The sequence below is a fragment of the Rhincodon typus genome, chromosome 14 (assembly GCF_021869965.1).
Source record: "Rhincodon typus isolate 14 chromosome 14, sRhiTyp1.1, whole genome shotgun sequence".
NCBI classification, from domain to species: Eukaryota; Metazoa; Chordata; class Chondrichthyes; order Orectolobiformes; family Rhincodontidae; genus Rhincodon; species Rhincodon typus.
The window spans coordinates 13,200,166-13,208,783 of NC_063345.1; positions in this window are offsets into that span (position 1 = coordinate 13,200,166).

The following is an 8,618-nucleotide window of genomic DNA, read 5'->3' on the forward strand; positions in this document are numbered from 1 at the left end:
ATACTTTCAATTTGCCCTGCCACCTTCAATAAAAGCAAAATACTGCAGATGCTGGGAATCTGAAACAAACACAGAGGAACGTAACAGGTCTGGCAACATCTGTGAGGAGAGAAAGAAAGTTAGCATTTCGAGTCCGCTATGATTCTTCTTAGAATTCCACCTTCAGTGATCCGTGTACATAAATCTTCTGGATTTCCTTTAAAAGTCAACACTTTAATTTATATTGTCTCTTGGCATGACTCCTACTAAGATTAATCATTTCACATTTCTCTGTGTGAAATTTCATCTGCCACTTGTCCACCAAATCCACCAACCCTTCTGTGAATTTTGAAGTTCCACACTATCCTCCTCCATGGTTGACAACATGGTTCATATCATCTGCAAAGTTAGCACAGTAATTGTGTCCTTAAACTAAAGTTCAAGGTAGTAAGAACATAAGAAATGGAAGCAGCAGTAGGCCAGTCAACTTCTTAACCTTGTTCCACTGTTGAATAAGATCATGGCTGATCTGGTTGTGGTTTTAACTCCGTCTTCCCACCTGTCCCCCTTTATCATTGACTCCCTTGTCAATCCAAAGTCTGTGTCATTCAGCCTTGAATACACTTGATGATGCAGCTTCCATTGCTTTTGGGGATGAAACATTTGCTGACCATCAAATTCACAATGCAAGAAATTCCTCCTCATCATCATCATAAATGGGAAGCCCTTGGATGGACACTTTGCCCACCTTTTCTAGATTCCACCACAAGGAGAAACAACCTGTCAGCATCAGACTTGTCAAGCCTGGGCAACATCTTATAAGTTTCAATGTGATCACACTTCATGCTTCTAAACTCCATAGGGTTCATCTGTTCAACTTTCCACATAAGACAAACACTTTAATCCAAGCATAGTTTAGTGAGCTTCTCTGAACTGTTTCTAGTGTCAGTATATCCGTCCTTAAATAAAGCGTCCAAAACTGTATATCCTTCTCCAGGTGTGGTCTCACCAATGTAGAATTGTGGCAAGACTTCCCTACTTCTATAATCCATTTCTCCTTGCAACAAAGGCTATCATCCTATTTTCCTTCCAAAGTACTTGTTGAACCTGTATACTGACGTTTTGTGATTCATATACAAGGACACTTAGTTCTTTCTGCCCTGCAGCATTCTGCAGATTCTCTCTTTTCAAATAACGTTCTGCTTTTCTATTCTGCCAGAATGGATAACCCCACATTTCCCCACATTATATTCCACCTGTCAAGTCTCTCTTCATTTACTCACTCAGTCCATATCCCTAATCAGGCTCTTAGTATTGTCCTCATAGCTCACTTTCCTACCTGTCTTTGTATCATCAGCAGTGCAGTTGGTCCTGTCATCCAAGTCATTAATATAAATCAAGAATAGTTAAAGACCTAGGGTTATCCCTAATACAATACATTTGCTGGAGTTTGCCATCCTGAAAATGACCCATTTATCCCAACTCTTTGTGTCCCATTATTTAGGAGTCCTCTATCCATACTAATGTAGTCCCCTGACACCATAAGCTCATACCTTATGAAGAATTCTAGTAAATTTGTCAAACATTGTTTCATTAATATATCAGGAAGAGAATGGATTCTAACATTGATCTCTGGAGAACTCAGTATAAACCTTCCTTCAGATCAAGCAATAACCATTTACCACTACAGGCTGTTTGCACAATACACAATCCATGTTGCTACTGTTCCTACCTTCCGTGAGCCCTAACTTTACTGTCAAGTAGCAGCTTACTGAATGCCTTTTGGAAGTGCATGTAGATTATATCAACAGCATGATGGACATGAAGAATATTTCCCCAACTTCTCTTGGTGAGAGTGTCATGGAACCATTTTTGTCTACTTGAGAGGGCAGACAGAGCATTGGTTTATTATCTTATGAGAAAGATGGCATGTGTAGTCTCATGGCACCATCACCTACCCCAGCACACCCCACCCACCACCCACCCAATACTGCACTGGAGTGTCAATCTAGATTTTTATGCTAATCTCTATTGAATAGGACTTAAACCTACAAATTTACTTCAAGGTGAAGTTAGCCTAGTATGGGGGAGAAAGGAACAAAAAGATATTTTGATGGGGTGAGTAGTAGTAGGTTGGGAAGAGGCTAAATTGGAGGCTAGATGCTAGTATAGACTGGTCAGGCTGATGACCTGTTTCTGTGTTGTTAATACTTTGCAATTCCCTCTTCCATTCCAAAATCTTGATGTTATGCTTCAGGCCTTTATTGATTGGAGGGCACTGCAGGTTATAATCTGTGTTTTATTTACTATTTATTCATGAGATTGCTCAACCCCAGTTGCACTGGAGAAAGTGAAGGCAGCTACCTTTCTGTAGCTTTTGTGGTGTGGGTACTCCCATAGCACTGCTAGGGAGGGAGGTTTTGACCCAGCATCATGTGAATGTTCCAAGTCAGGGCGGTGTGTGGTTGGAGGAGAAATTGTTAGTCGTGTTATTCTCATGCCCTTGTCCTTTTAGGTGGTAGAAGTTGCAGGTCTGAAAGTGACTGTCAAAGGAGCCTTGACACATGGCTGCAGTGTGTCTGGTAAATGGCTCCCAATGCAGACATACCATATCAGTAGTGGACAGAATGAATGTTGAAGATAGTGGATGAAATAACACAAAGAATAATGTGATAGATCAGTTGAGGGGCCACCCATTTGCTTTTATTGAGAATTTTACTTTTGTTTCGGGTGGGAAACTTTTAGGTTGATTGGATCGTTCATTTCTTCCTTATATTTGTGGTGCCTTAAAAGGGCAAATTGTTCTGTTGATTCTTGTTTGGTGACACTAGGGCAACCCTTGTTGGCCTGTGAAAATAGACCAAAGCCTCTAGTTTGGAACAGGGAACAGATAGCTCATTAATGCTGGAGCTGAGAGCCAAATCTTTAAAGATCTGAGTGTCCCTGATTCCAGATGACTTGGAATCCATCCACCAGTCTGCCTGGCTGGTCAACAGAAAATATTTTTCCAGAAGAGCCTCACATTCTCAGATATTTAACTGTCGGAGTTTTTACATTTAGTAAGTGCTTGTTTCAGAGTCAGGTTGTGTAATCTGCCCAAAGGGTTGTGCATAAGCAAGTTATGGGAACTTTCTCTCTTGTTTTGAGAGGATTAACAAAATAAAGAGTTTACATTTCTATCACACCTCTCTCAACTTCAGGCCCTCCCAAAGGACTTTGCAGCCAATTATTTATGAAACGTTGTCACTGTTGTAATGTAAGATACACAGCAACTCACCAAGACTTTTTTGACAGTACTTTCCAAACCTGGGACCTCTACAACCACTGCTTGAAAGGTTTCTTCCAAGTCAAATACCGTTCAGGCTCAGAATTATATCGCTGTTGCTTCAGTGTTGTTGGGTCAAAATTCTCCCTTAGAGCATTGTGGGTCTACTTACTGAAGCATTTCAAGAAGGCAGCTCACCACCACCTTCTCAAGTACCATTAGGGATGTGCATTAAATATTTGCCAATTGGGTATAGCAAGCTTTCAGAAAAAGCAATATGATTATGACTATATAATCTGTGTTTTTGTGATGTTTCCAGACTCTGGAGATAACACCCCTGCTCTTCTTTGAGAGAGCGCCATAGGATCTTGTTGATACCTCTGCCAATACTATAATCTCGCAATACCCGAGTCAGTCTGCATTAGCCATTCAGCCATCATGTCTATGGTGGAACTGTTCAATTAAATTCACTGCTGTCTATTCACCATCACCTTTTAAATTATTTTCCTTCAAAAACACTTATCCAAACCTCGTTTGAATGAAGTACTTTTTAAAGTGTAGCCAATGTACAAAGCGTAAAAGACAATTTGTGAACAGGAAGCTTCCACAACAACAATGCAAAGACCAGTTAATCTACTGCAGTGATGTTATTCCAGGGATGAATACTGGTCAAGGCACCAAAGAGAATGCGCCTTGTTGTCAGCCTCTCTGCTCCTATGATGCTGCTTGGCCTGCTGTGTTCATCCAGCCCTGCACCTTGTTGTCTCGGATTCTCCAGCATCTGCAGTTCCTACTATCTCTGAAAGAGAACGCTTCTGTTCCCCTTCAATACAATATCATGGGATCCTTTGTAACCGCCTGAAAGGGCAAATGGTCGAGCATTTTACTAGAAAGACAGCACCTCTGACAGTGCAGGCTTCCCTGTAACTGCACTGTTGCGTCAGCCTAGATTTTATGCTGTTAAGACCACTTAACCTCTCAACAGCGTCTTGAACCAACAAGTTTTCTGACTTGGTGGTGAGAGTGCTACAACTGGGGGTTATGGCTGAGATTACTGGTACAGGTTTCTGGTCCGTTGTGTCCATTCATGTTTGATTCCTCTGAATAACTGGCTCTGGTGAAATCTTCATGAATAGGTCTCTATATGAAATTGAACCATGTCGCATGCCATAATATTGGTATTCTGAACTGCTAAACGTCCTTTCTGATTGGCCTAAAATTTGCTGAAACAAGTTTTACCGCTCATAGTTGATTTATTCAAATGAGAAATTTCACAAGTTTCAAAATCTCCCCTCCCCCTACCGCATCCCAAAACCAGTCCAGCTCGTCCCTGCCTCCCTAACCTGTTCTTCCTCCCACCTATCCCCTCCTCCCACCTCAAGCCGCACCTCCATCTCCTACCGACCAACCTCATCCCGCCCCCTTGACCTGTCTGTCCTCCCTGGACTGACCTATCCCCTTCCTAACTCCCTACCTACACTCACCTTTACTGGCTCCATCCCCGCCTCTTCGACCTGTTTGTTTCCTCTCCACCTATCCCTCCTCTATCCCTCTTCTATCCGCCTCCCACTCTCTCCCTATTTATTTCGGAACCCCCTTCCCCTCCCCCTTTTCTGATGAAGGGTCTAGGCCCGAAACGTCAGCCTCTCTGCTCCTATGATGCTGCTTGGCCTGCTGTGTTCATCCAGCCCTGCACCTTGTTGTCTCGGATTCTCCAGCATCTGCAGTTCCTACTATCTCAGATTTAATCATGTTTGCTGAGTAGGTACGACTTGGCGGAATGCAGTATCCAGGCAGGCTTGGAGCTGCTGAAGGTTACAGAGACAGGGAGGAACCATTGTATACAGATCCAAGCAAAGGCGAATAACATCTTGCCATCCCCACATAGGGCAATATTTCCGTTCACCGGATCTCAGAATGAGATTGCTATTGACACCCTTTCCCAACCAATTGGTGAGGCTCATTCAGACAAAAGGCAACCTGGATGTTTGGTTTTACCCTGAGGTGCGCTTTAAAGCCTTATTCTATCCATTACTAAGATTAGGCAGTTTGCTCTTGTAGCAGTGCTCAATTTCTTCCCCCACCTCAACTCCTCGGTTGTTCAAGTGTAATAAACGTTGATACAGACTCTGCTTTGAATTCAGTGTATCTAAGTAAACCTTCTGATTTGAGGATTAAACCCAATAATGATGCTCCAAAAGATAAACCAGATAGTCTTACTCCACAGACTGACCACTTAGAACATACAGGCCCTTCGGCCCACAATGTTGTGCCAACCTATTATTCTACTCTAAGATCAAACTACCCTGCATACCCTTCATTTTACTATCATCCATGTGCCTATCCAAGAGTCGCTAATGTATCTGACTCCACTACCACTGCCGGCAGCGCATTCCATGCACCCACCACTCTGTGTGAAGAGCCTACCTCTGACATCTCCCCTATACCTTCCTCCAATCACCTTAAAATTATGCCCCCTCGTAGTAGTCATTTCTGCCCTGGGAAACCTGACTATCCACTCTATCTATGCCGCTCATCATTTTGTACAACTCTATCAAGTCACCTCTCGTCCTTCTTCGCTCCAATGAGAAAAGCCCTAGCTCCCACAACCTTTCCTCATAAGACCTACCCTCAGTCCAGGCAGCATCCTGGTAAATCTCCTCTACACCCTCTCTAAAGCTTCCACATCTTTCCTATAATGAGGCGACCAGAACTGAACACAATATTCCAAGTGTGATCTAACCAGGGTTTTATAGAGCTGCGGCATAACCTTGCAGCTCTTAAACTCAATTCCCCTGCCCCTGATCTAAACATCACCTTCTTTTTCAGTTGTTTACCTGAAGACAGGTCCAACCCACAGTAAGATGTCCTTTACCACTGGTAGGGCAGGAAGATTGGTCCTAAAACCATCTCAGTGATTAAACATGATATTATCTCATTACGGAAATGTTGGAGGTACTGCCTTTCAGAGGAAATATTGAACCCAGGCTCCCTCTGCCCCTCAGATGAGTGTGAAAGGTTTAATCAAACTATTCTAAGAAGCAGGATGTGTAGAGTATGGTGAGTTCTTTCAATGGCTCAGACAACATTAATCTCACAGCTAAGAGAATTAAAACAGATTATCTAGTCATCCATCTTGATTCTGTTTGCAGGAACCTACACAAATTGTAACAGTGACTACAGTCAAAAATACTTAATTGGCGCATGGGTCATACTAAGGGCAAGAAAGCCACTATATAAATGCAATTTTTTGAAAATAAGACCTTGCATTTATATAGCTCTTTTCACAATTACAAAATGCTTCAAAGTGCTTTATAGTCAGTGAAATGTGTTTGAAATGTGGTCACTGTCGTAATGTGGGAAATTAAGGGGCCAATTTGTGCACAGCTCTCCCACATAATTTGTTTCAATGATGTTGAGTGAGGGATAAATATTGGTCTGCTCCCATGGTCTTTCTCAAAATAAGGCCAAACAATTTTTCCCATGCACCTAAACTGGCAGAAGGGACTTCAGTTTAACGCCCCACCTGTAAGACCACATCTCCAACAGTGCAGCACTGAATCGTCAGTCTTGAATTTTGCACTCAAACCCTGGAAGGGAGTGGGATCTGGCCTCAGAAACTGTGACTCAGAGGCAACTGTGCTACACACTAAGCCATGACTGATGCTGACTAAAACCTGGAAATGTCATCAATGACTGAGTGCTTTCTGCAATGATGCTTTCCCTGTGTATAGTCAGGGAGCATCTCAGCCATACCAATTGCCAGGTTCACTTAGAGTGCAACTTTAGCCACCTTTCATCCAGCAGAGATAGCTGAATAAAGCTCTGCAAGGGAGGAAATGCTGACAGCAAATCAAATGATGCACATCAACTCCCTTTAACAATACACTTAGCAAGACAGGCATGACTTCATGACTTAAGTATTGCATAAATTTATACCAAAATTATTTTATTGATTGCACAAGTTTTCTGATTCCAAGCCTTTGTTTTACTGTGACCCTAAAATAAATTTGATTACTGTTGATTCTGATTAACTTTCTGACCTGAATTCAGGGAATAAAAACTGAATATCAGGACGACTGCACATAAGCGTTATAGTTTGTAATTACTGTTGTTATTTTTGGCAGCTTTCCCACTTGCAATAAACTATGAATCCTATTTGTAACACCATTTTAAAACGGCTTTACCAAAAAAAAGGAAAAAGGTGCTTAATTGTATTTTGGAGTCTTTGACTATATTCAGGGTGAAGTTAGACAGATTTTTAATCCACAAGAGAGTCCACGGTTAGGGGTTAGGTTAGGAAAGTGAAATTGAGGTCATAGCCAGATCAGTTATGGTCTTATTGATTGACAAAGCAGTACCAATGGGCCAAATGGCCTATTCTTGCTTCTATTTCTTAAGTTATAGAGATATAGAGCATAGAAACAGTCCCTTAGGTCCAACTTGTCCATGCCAAACAGGTTTCCTAAACTGAACTAGTCCCATTTGCCTGCGTTTGGCCCATATCCCTCTAAACCTTGCCTGTCCATGTACCTGTCCAAACATCTTTTAAATGTTGTAATTATACCTGCCTGTACCACTTTGTCTGTTCTTACTCTTTCTTTTTAGTAAGGTAGGTCTTGTAATTTGACAAAGGATATATGATATCGAATCAGTCGATTACCAACTCAATTTCTTTACCACAGAATAGTACTTCTCCTCAGTAAGACTCTAAAATGCCCCTTAAATCTTCAGGGGACGGGAGCGGGAAGAAAAACTGAGGCTGTCTGTTCACCTCATTTTGAGTTCTGCACCAGCTACTGTGATTGATAGTGCCTGAACAAATTTGCCCTGCTCCCGTTTAACAGGATAAAACGGGGACCTTAAATATCCAACATGGCAGTAGTGTGTATATGCTGAATTAGTATTCGATGCGCATCATCCCTGTATTTATTAGGTCTGCTTCATAGGCATCCAGGATTGTGCCTATTACATTGCATAGGCAACTCAGAGACCTCTTTGTTTCAGGTCCTCTGTGATATTAGACTCAGAATAACAACAGCTTACATGTACGTCTCATGGTCAGGACTTCTGCCACCCAGAAGCGCAGCCAGCAATCCTTAAATAAAAACCAAAAGAACTGTGGATGCTGTAAATCTGAAACAAAAACAGAAGTTGCTGGAAAAGCTCAGCAGGTCTGGCAGCATCTGAGGAAGGGTCACTGGACCTGAAACGTTAACTCTGATTTTTTTTCTTCACAGATGTTGCCAGACCTGCTGAGCTTTTCCAGCAACTTCTGTTTTTGTTCCAGTGATCTTTAAAGGCATCCCAGGGGTTACGACCTGAAAGGTGACTTAATTTTGTTTAAAAACCTACCTAAATTGCTGTAATGTTT